General features: G+C 35.5%; 1 pseudogene across 1 annotated transcript; it reads right to left on the bottom strand.

Annotated features, from left to right (window-relative positions):
* Window positions 1–7,363: 7,363 nt before the first annotated feature.
* LOC146914745 (soyasaponin III rhamnosyltransferase pseudogene) lies at window positions 7,364–9,130 on the bottom strand (annotated as a pseudogene). The gene has a single exon (XR_015014379.1). The product of XR_015014379.1 is annotated as a soyasaponin III rhamnosyltransferase pseudogene (transcript).
* Window positions 9,131–9,359: the final 229 nt, after the last annotated feature.

Genomic DNA, 9,359 nt, shown 5'->3' with positions numbered 1-9,359 from the left:
ACTTGTTAAACTATGAAGCGTTTTTGAAGAAAGGGATCTGTGAGGAAGGAGAGAAATAAAACAAACAAAACCAATAAAATTAGTTGTGTTTATTTCCTTAAAAAAATTGTGTTTATTAATAGCCATTGATTTTCATTAAAAGGAAATGAAGGGTTGAGATTGCTCGACTGGAGAAAACTGAAGGCATTTACACAGGAGACAATCCATTCCCATAATGTATTTAGTCTATATATTGACCAAATACATTAAGTATTTTTTTTTTTTGGAAATACCAAATACATTAAGTATTGAATAAATCTAAAAACTGTTTTTTTTTCCTTATAAATATGACCGGAGGAAGTAGTGTACTAGTATTCGGCCCACTCTAACGTGTGCAAGCCTCTCAAATCACGCACCGTGCACTAGTTCGTTTAAAAAATGTTCAATGATTGACCATTAAACTTCACAAAAAAACTACTCCCTCCGGTCACATTTATAAGAAAAAATGTACTTTTTAGGTTCATTGAATACATAATGTATTTAGTCTATTGTTTTATCTTGGTTTTCGGGTGTCAAACATTGATTACGTTTGAACCTTTTTAACCGGTGATATCTCATTTTTTCTTGGGAAGGGAAAAAATAAGCAAAACCCTTGAGAATCGAGGTCCGGGAGTTGTTTTCGCTACGGGAAGGTGTTAGGCACCCATAACGACTATAGTAACCTATAGGAACCGTCTTTACTTTCTACGCGCGCGCTTTATTTTTAAATGCTATTTGGAAAATGATATTTACACCTAAGAGTTTACTAAGTCAATAATTGGAGGGAGAAGAAAGTGTTTTAATTTTTATTTTATTTGAATTGAAGGAATTTTGATTCCTTGCCTACGTACCCGTTTAAGGGATCAAATCCACCGTAGTTCTCTTCCAAAAATGTTTTTGTTTTCGTTGGTTGATTAAGCTTAAAAATTGGAATTTGAAGAATGATAGAGAGAGGCCTCAAGGGCATAAGATTGTGAAATTGTGAGGTTTGATTAGTGATTTTTGGGAAAAAAAAGGTCAAGTATGATTAACTTTCATTGAAATTTGATTAAGAAAATAAAAGAGAAAATCAATGGGGTTTTGGGCCCCCAAGGTTTATTAAGAAAATCACTTGAGTGATGTTGTTCATGTTTTTTGGAAAATTGATTTTTCTAAATGTTAAATCCTAGGCATTCATCTAAACATTCAATCCTAAACATACATCTAAACATGCATATCCTAGCCATACATCTAAAGTGAGGTGTGTGCATGTGCCGGTGCTTGTGTCGGTGTACATCATTAGAGTCCATTGTCCTTTACATCATGCCCTAGTTTACATGCTATGGTCTTGCAAGAATTAAAATTGCATAAAAGTAAAGTACAAAAAAAAAATCCTAGGCTTTACATTCTAAGTCTTGGTAAAATTTAAAGTGCAAGAAATAAAGTGAAGGAGGAGATGAAGTATGGAATGCTCATGATGTATGAAACACGAAACAAAGAGATTAGCAATACAAGGTATAATATGGAAAATAAAGCAAGTAGAAATTGCATAACAAAATGAGCAAAACTTAACCAAAAAGTAACAAAAACTTTAGCCAAAAAAATGGGAAAATGGACTAGAAGAATTACCATAACATCAAGGCAAATTTAAGACTTAAAATTCTCATATCAATGGTAATTTTCAAATGGTTCATTTCAGTCACATTATGAGAATCATAAGGACAAATATGAGCCAAGACCTATAGTGCATTTTCAAACCCATTTTACACATTGTTTCTCATGGTAACAATATACATTACTTACGAAACAAGAAATTCACAACTTGCACTTTCAAGACAGCCAAACAAACACAATTTTTTAGAAGTAAACACATCACACGTTTGCATATTAAGTGCCAACATGATGTGGCAAAATATTGGGATCAAAAGCATGCAAAAACTTCACAAAAATTGACGAGAAGTAACATAAAATCACAAAAGAATTTTACGTAAACTCTTATCAATTTTTAACATGCAAGAAAAAACACAAGAATCAAGTCTCATGTATCAATACCAGCCACAAGAATGTTCGTGCAATTTTTTGAAAGTTTTTTCACGATTTTTTTACCAAGGTTAAAAACACTAAACTAAACAAGCAATCAATATTTCTACCTATATTTTTCTAAGCAATTTTAACATATGAATCACCTCAAGAATTAACAAAAATATCAAGAAGAACAACTAGAAAAAATTTTAGCAATTTTATCAAGCAATTTTGGTGCAAACAGGGGTGCGAATAGCCAAGAAACAGTTAAAACATGCAAGAAAGGGGGGTGCGCATAGCAAACGGTCAAACAGACATAGCAGTTGGGCCTAAAGAGGCGGGTCAGGGCTGGAAACGAGTCGGTTTACTTGAACCGGTTCGGTTCAGCATCACATAAAAGGGTTTGTGCTGGTTTTTCATCTCATTTCACACATACTTCCCTCTCTCTTCTTGTATCACGTTCCTGGACAAATAGAGATAGAAGATGAAGGCTCATCTTCTCCGGCCAACATCATCACTCCGGCGCGGTGGCCGGCCACCCTAGAGTGGCGGCGCCGCCGCCGGAGTTTAGCCAAACACCTCCGTTTTCAACAAACTATATATCAAAATGAAGCTCTTTTCGTCCTCTATACGAATTCAACCTCAAAAATTACCAAAGATCCACACACAGTTTCAGATCTACAAAGATAGAACGCGAATAAAATTTACTTTGCTGGACCTTGTTAGGGCCTGGAGACTTTATGCGTAGCTTGAACGATCTGGACTTTCTCTGGTCTCGGATTCCTTCTTGCTTGAATACGAACCTGAGACTTTTGTATGCGATTCCGATATGTTGAATCTTCAGAGTTTGAGCTGGTTTGATTCTTCCCTGCTTCGGTTCGGTTTAGCTCCCTCTTCCTTGAATTCGATTCTGGATTCCTTCTTCTTCTTTCACGTCGTTCTCGATCCGTGATTCCACCTTCCTCCCCTTTGATCGGTTCTGCTTGTACGTTGAGTCCGATTCTGTTTGAATGTTTGTGTGGTAAAGGAAAACGAAAATGGATGTGTTGGTGATGATGATTGTGATTGTGGTTGAGAGTTTGTTATGATGATGATGTGGCACGATCCAAACAGAATATGGAACAAAAGAAATTGTTGGTGTTAGGAATGGATTGAACCGAAAATGAAAAGAAAGGGTTTATGATTTGAGATGTTAGTGATTTTAACGGTGGTTATGGAGTTTTTTGGTGATGAATGTGGTGGTTGGGGATGAAGATTGAAGGTGGTTATGGTGGAGGAAATTAGTTAGGGTGGTGATGGAGGTGGAGAAGGTTAGTTAGAGGTGAAGGTGGAGGTTGTTGAAGATGAAAGAGGTGGAGGGAAAATGAAAATGTGAATTTGTGGATTTGTGAGAAAATACAATGGTTTCATGAGAAATTGTGAGGTGAGTTGGATTTATAGGTGCCATGCAATAATTCTTGACCAATGGGAGAGTGCCACATGGACTAAGTAGTAACAAACTTTGACCAACTTTGACCTTGACCATAACAAACTCAAAAAGGGTTGAAATGCAAATAACAAAAACTTTAAGGACTAAAATGCAATTATTAGAAATTTTAAGACTAAGACGAAAATTAAAAATAAAATTGAATTAAAATTGGTAAATGGAAAATAACGTAAAGTGAAACGATTAAAAAATGACAAAACGGACTAAAACGAACCAATTACTTAAATGAGGTACTTTAAAGTAACCTCTCTCTGCCGAAATTTCGTGTGAAATGACCAAAATGCCCCTAGGGACTAAAACGACTTAAAATGATTCAGATGCATTTTTAAAATGGTATTTTGACATGGAATTAAAGCAAGAGTTTATACAAGCAAATTAAAAGACTCAGAGACAAATTTTTAGAAATTAAACAGGGTTTTAACATATGAAAAGACTAAAATGCCCCTAGGGGCTAAACTGACTCAAAAATGACTTCAAATGCAATTCTTAATATGGATTTTGACATGGAATTGAAATAAGGACTTATTCAAACCAGTTGAAAAGACTCAAACAATTTTTCAAAGATTGAAAGAAATTTTAACATAGGAAATGACTAAAATGCCCTTTTTCATGAATTTTGCAAATAACATTGAAATAATATGCAGAGAAAAATGCAATTAATCAGAGACAAATTCAAATGACTTGAAATGTAAGAAAAGAAGAATTGAGCTAGTATTTTTAGGTCGAAAATTAGGGTATAACATCTATATATTGACCAAATACATTAAGTATTGAATAAATCTAAAAACTGTTTTTTTTGCTTATAAATATGACCGGAGGGAGTAATGTACTAGTATTCGACCCCTTCTAACATGCGCAAGCTTCTCAAAACACGCACCGTGCACTAGTTCATTTAAAAAATGTTCAATGATTGACCATTAAACTTCACAAAAAAAACTACTCCCTCCGGTCACATTTATAAGGAAAAATGTACTTTTTAGGTTCATTGAATACATAATGTATTTAGTCTATATATTGACCAAATACATTAAGTATTGAATAAATTTAAAAACTGTTTTTTTTTCCTTAGAAATATGACCGGAGAGAGTAGTGTACTAGTATTCGGCCCCCTCTAATGTTCGCAAGCTTCTCAAATCACGCACCGTGCACTAGTTCGTTTAAAGGTTAGATTTTGACAGTTCATGTTTATGATGTGCTACACACACTATCTCATCGTTCTCCATCACACTCCGTGTTCTCCTCAATACCGACAAACATCAATTCACCTATGAACTATTAATGGGTCTTTGGCATTTCATAAAGTTTACATTAGAACGATCTAGATAGCCTTGTATTATATTATATACAATTTTTTTATTTATTTTCTTCCATTTTTTTTTTCTTATTTATATCTGTGCTCATCCTTTTTCATGGCACCCAAACTTTAACACACTTTTCCAACTTTTTCTTACAAATTAGGATTCATAAGCAAAATAGTAAAATTAGGGGAGAATGAACGGAAGGTAATTGATGAAATTCCGACGGTGCCACGTGTTGAGATACCCAGACTCGAATTTCTCTCGTCTTCTTAATTTTTTCTGTCATATTTCAAACATCATCTTCTTTACAGAGACTTATGCTCATTTGATCCACATATAGTAATTCAATTGACTTCTTTACAAGTGGAGTTGTTGAAGTTGGAGGGTGGTTTGTTTCGTTTTGTTCCCTTCTGTATGAAATCCCGTTTGAATTTCTTGAGTTTTTTTCTTTGTTCTGACTAGGTATTAGATCAAAATAGTTGTATAAATATCATTTCTTTAAAATAAAATGAGTATGAAAACAATTTAAACGGTATTGTGAACATGAAAATTAAATTAGAAGGAAGTTGCAGATTGCAGTTTTCACGAGGTGCAAGATAGAAAAAAGTAGAATACTAGAAACTCATGGCTATATGCATGGAACAAAATATTAAACATTATAAGGAACCTATATAAACATTTTTTTTTTGAGAGACTATATAAACATATTTTAAAAAGTATATAAGTTATTTTTACAAATGACCCCTAGAATATTTTTATCTTTTTAGCATATAAAAAAAGAGGTATCTTCAAAATGTTTTAGGCCTTTTCAACCGTGGAAAGCATGAAAAAGATGATGATTCCAAGCTTTAGTGTTTGAGAGCCATAAGTGGCGGAGCTAGAAAAAATATCGGCGGTGGGCCAGCAAAATATACTCTAATATATAAATATAAATTTTTCTTTTGTAATAAACGCTAAGCACAAAGTTTCATCAATAAAGTAAACTACATACCTTAGAAAATTAAAATAAGTCGTTACGCGATCCAACTAAAAGAGAGAAAGGAGTGCCGGAGTCGGTGGTGAAGATGGAGGTGACGCGGCCGGAATGAGTGACAACTGACAATCGGCCACCAGATTTGAAAGGTTATGACTTATGGGTTTGTAGGTCGCGTAACAGAGGAAGAGGAAAGAAGTGAGTATCAAAGAAGTTTTGTTTTGTGTACGTGTAACAGAGGAAGCGTTAAAGTCTGGTGGGCCACTTGAGAAAAATAAAATATGATAAGGGTATTTTTGTAATTTCCTATAGGAAAAAAAAAAATTTTAGGGTGGGCCGTGGCCCACCACAGCCCATATAAGCCTCCGCCACTGGAGCCATTAATCCATGGCTCTAGTTAGTATCCACAAAGAATTATATGGAATATTAGTGAAAGAATTATATTGATTATTCCATACGTACTTCTTCCATCCTTAATTGATGTGTTTGATCCAAAATTTGAACTAAATACATAAACTTTCATTTGAATCGAAGTGAATAATTTAGTATTTATCTTTTAATTTAGTATTTACATGTAACAAAAAAAAATAAACAAAGGGAAATTAAGGGACTTTCTAGAGAGAGAAGTTCTAACTTCTCTCTACCTCTCCACCCGAGCTCTGTCTAGGGGTTTCCCTATTCATCTAAGTGGTGGTAGTCCACAGCACCTCCTGGCTTTCCCCAGTACCTCCTGGTCTATCCCAGCATCTCCTGGTTTTTGTTTTTTCCTTTATGTTTACTGTTGTTTTGTGTGGATCTAGACCCAGATCTGGCTGTTGTTGGAGATTTGGAAAAAGTTTGAGTTGTTAATGGAGAAGGCCGTGAGTTTCAAGCTTGGTGCTCTGATGTTGAAGCCTTCCAGCTCTGTCCTTGTGATCTCCTCTACCTCGGCGGAGCGGCCACCACCGGAGCCACCCCCTCAAGCTGTCATGAACATATACGGATAGGATGGCTACTGTTGCGACCCCCCTCCACCTTGCACCGAAAGGCCTCCGCGGAAACCTCCATGGGTGAATTTCGGTTGGGTTGGTTTAGCTTCGATTGAATTCTATTTTTCCATTTGTGTGTTAGTGGTGGTTGTTGTGTGTTTTTTATGTTGTTTTGTGTGTTGTGTTCTGTTTTTATTTTTAGTTGGTTTTTAAGTCTTTGTATCATCTAAGGTTGATTTGATGGTATCACACAAGCTTTATTGTCCTTTATGAGGATGAATCCAAGTTCACTACCTTTGCCCTTTATCAATTGTTTTTTGTCCAGAATGACAAAGTGAAAAAATCTGAGACCAAGTGTAGTCGAATTGAGCGTGATGTGGTTGAAAAAATGATCCGTAACTGGATAGAAAAAAAAGACTCTGTATGAAATTTGGCTTAAATCCTCATACTTGTCGACAAAGTTTATGGGTATTGCAAAGCATGCTTTAGTAGGTTTTTTTCTCTTGTATTGGGTCTTTAAAATTGTTGGGAAATACCCCTTCAATATTAACACTAGTTGTGTGTAATTTTCTCTATTTTATGAAATGATAAGCTCTTGTTTACCGTCAAAAAAAAAAAATGATCATGTAACAAGAGTACTAGTCTATTTGAACTTTGTCACACGAAATTACAAAGTCAAACTCTTGTCAATGCAATACTGGCATCAACATCACTTGGCTTATTATTGCAATGAGATAAAAAAAAAAAAAATTAAAAGGGAAACATATACTTCCTCCGGTCACAATTAGAAGTAAAACTTCACTTTTTAGATATATTGAATAATTAATTTGTCCAGTCTATAATAAAGACTAAATACATCAATTATTCAATGTATCTAAAAAGTGAAGTTTTGCTTATAATAGTGAAGTTTTGCTTATAATAATGACCGGAAGAAGTACATGAAATATGTTTAATTTTCAGAATGAACTCTAAACTTTTGAAGAGTGGCAATGAAATTTGCAATGTATTCATTGTGAATATCCTTTGAACTGACAACCTTTCCCATTTCTTTGGCATTGTTCCTGTAAATACTTCCTTCCTCATCCACTATTACCAACCTCAATGTTTTGGCAACAGAGTCCCTAGTAATAGCCCCATCTGGCTCACTCCTTGGTACCTCAACAGCTACTTTCTTTTCTTCTAGTACTCTTGCAAACAAACATTGGTCAAGTAAATAAGGCAATGTCACAAGAACATGTCCATGATAAAGCATCTCAAAGACTGAACTTGGACCACAATGAGTCATACAACCACCAATTGATTCATGAGTTACGATTTTAAATTGGGGTGCCCAAGTTTTCCAAACAATTCCGCGTTCTTTTGTTCGTTCCTCGAATCCTTTAGGTAATTCAAGTGTACCCTCTTTAAGATCTTTCAAAGCCCAAAAGAAAGGTAACCAAGAAAGCTCAATTCCATTAGCTAACTCGGTTATATCTTGTTGACTTAACTTCGACTCGCTCCCAAATCCAATGTAAACAATAGAAGATGATTCTTTTGAATCCAACCAAGCCTTGATTTTCACCCAGTCAGGATTCTTTTCATCTTCTTCGTCGTCTCTTATCTGCATGGGTGGTGGAAGCAACCCGACCGGAACCACAGGTACCTTGTATTGGTCAGAAATATAATCTAACCATTCACCTTCAAGTTCTCTAGAGGTTCTAAAAAGAAAAAGGTCAACACTCGCGCATAGTTTGTCGGCATCAGAACGAGAAAATTCTCTTCCAGAATCATTCTTAATAGCCGACTGTATTCTCATAACCTCGTAACGTTTGAGATGAATAGTTGTTTGGAAAGGAACCCATTTTGGTGGGCTATACAAGTCTCTGTCGGTTCGTTCCCTTGGTGGATTAAAGAAACCCAAGCTCCAAGCTTGCCCTATGCTGAAATACGCACAAGGAATGTTGAAACTCTTGGCTATCGACGGTAACCAATCTGATACCACATCACAGAATACCCAATCAGGCTTTGAAGTTTTGAGTATCTCGGTAACATGGTCTTGAAACCCATCATAAGCTAACTTAAGGTAACCAGTTAGGTTTAATGGAACATTTTGAGTGCTTTCTGCACCTTGTAGTTCTTCTATGTATGGTAAAGGTGATTTTACCAACTTGATGAATGGTTGAAGTGTTTTGGGTGTTTTAGGCATTTGATCAATGTTTTTAGGGGAGTTTATGAAGGTGACAGTGTGACCATTTTGAGCAAGAATTTTGGCCGACTCAAAAAAAGGTAGTATGTGTCCCATAGCTAGCCATGGGACCATTACAACATGAAGAGGCTTGCAATTCTGATTCTCATGATTGACAATTGAAGCCATGGGAAGGGTTTAAAAAATGAGTTAAGGATCGATGTAGTGGCAAGGTTTTGATTGGGATATATATTAGGGAAGGAGAGCTATAAATAACCAATCTCCACCCCAGCTCGAGAGTCTCGTGGGTCCCGTTGAGATATATAAGAAGGAAAGGAGAGCCATAAATAGCCAATCTCCACACTAGCTCGAGAGTCTCGTGGGTCTCGTTGAGATAGAAAATAGTAAATGTTATAATAAAACATACCTAAATATCTATCTAAATTATCAA

Source organism: Medicago sativa, chromosome 6 (assembly GCF_051527215.1).
Source record: "Medicago sativa cultivar Bolivia chromosome 6, Bolivia_mono, whole genome shotgun sequence".
In the NCBI taxonomy this organism is placed as follows: Eukaryota; Viridiplantae; Streptophyta; class Magnoliopsida; order Fabales; family Fabaceae; genus Medicago; species Medicago sativa.
Note: the sequence above shows the minus strand (reverse complement) of the source record. Positions and strands in the feature narration are given on the sequence as shown.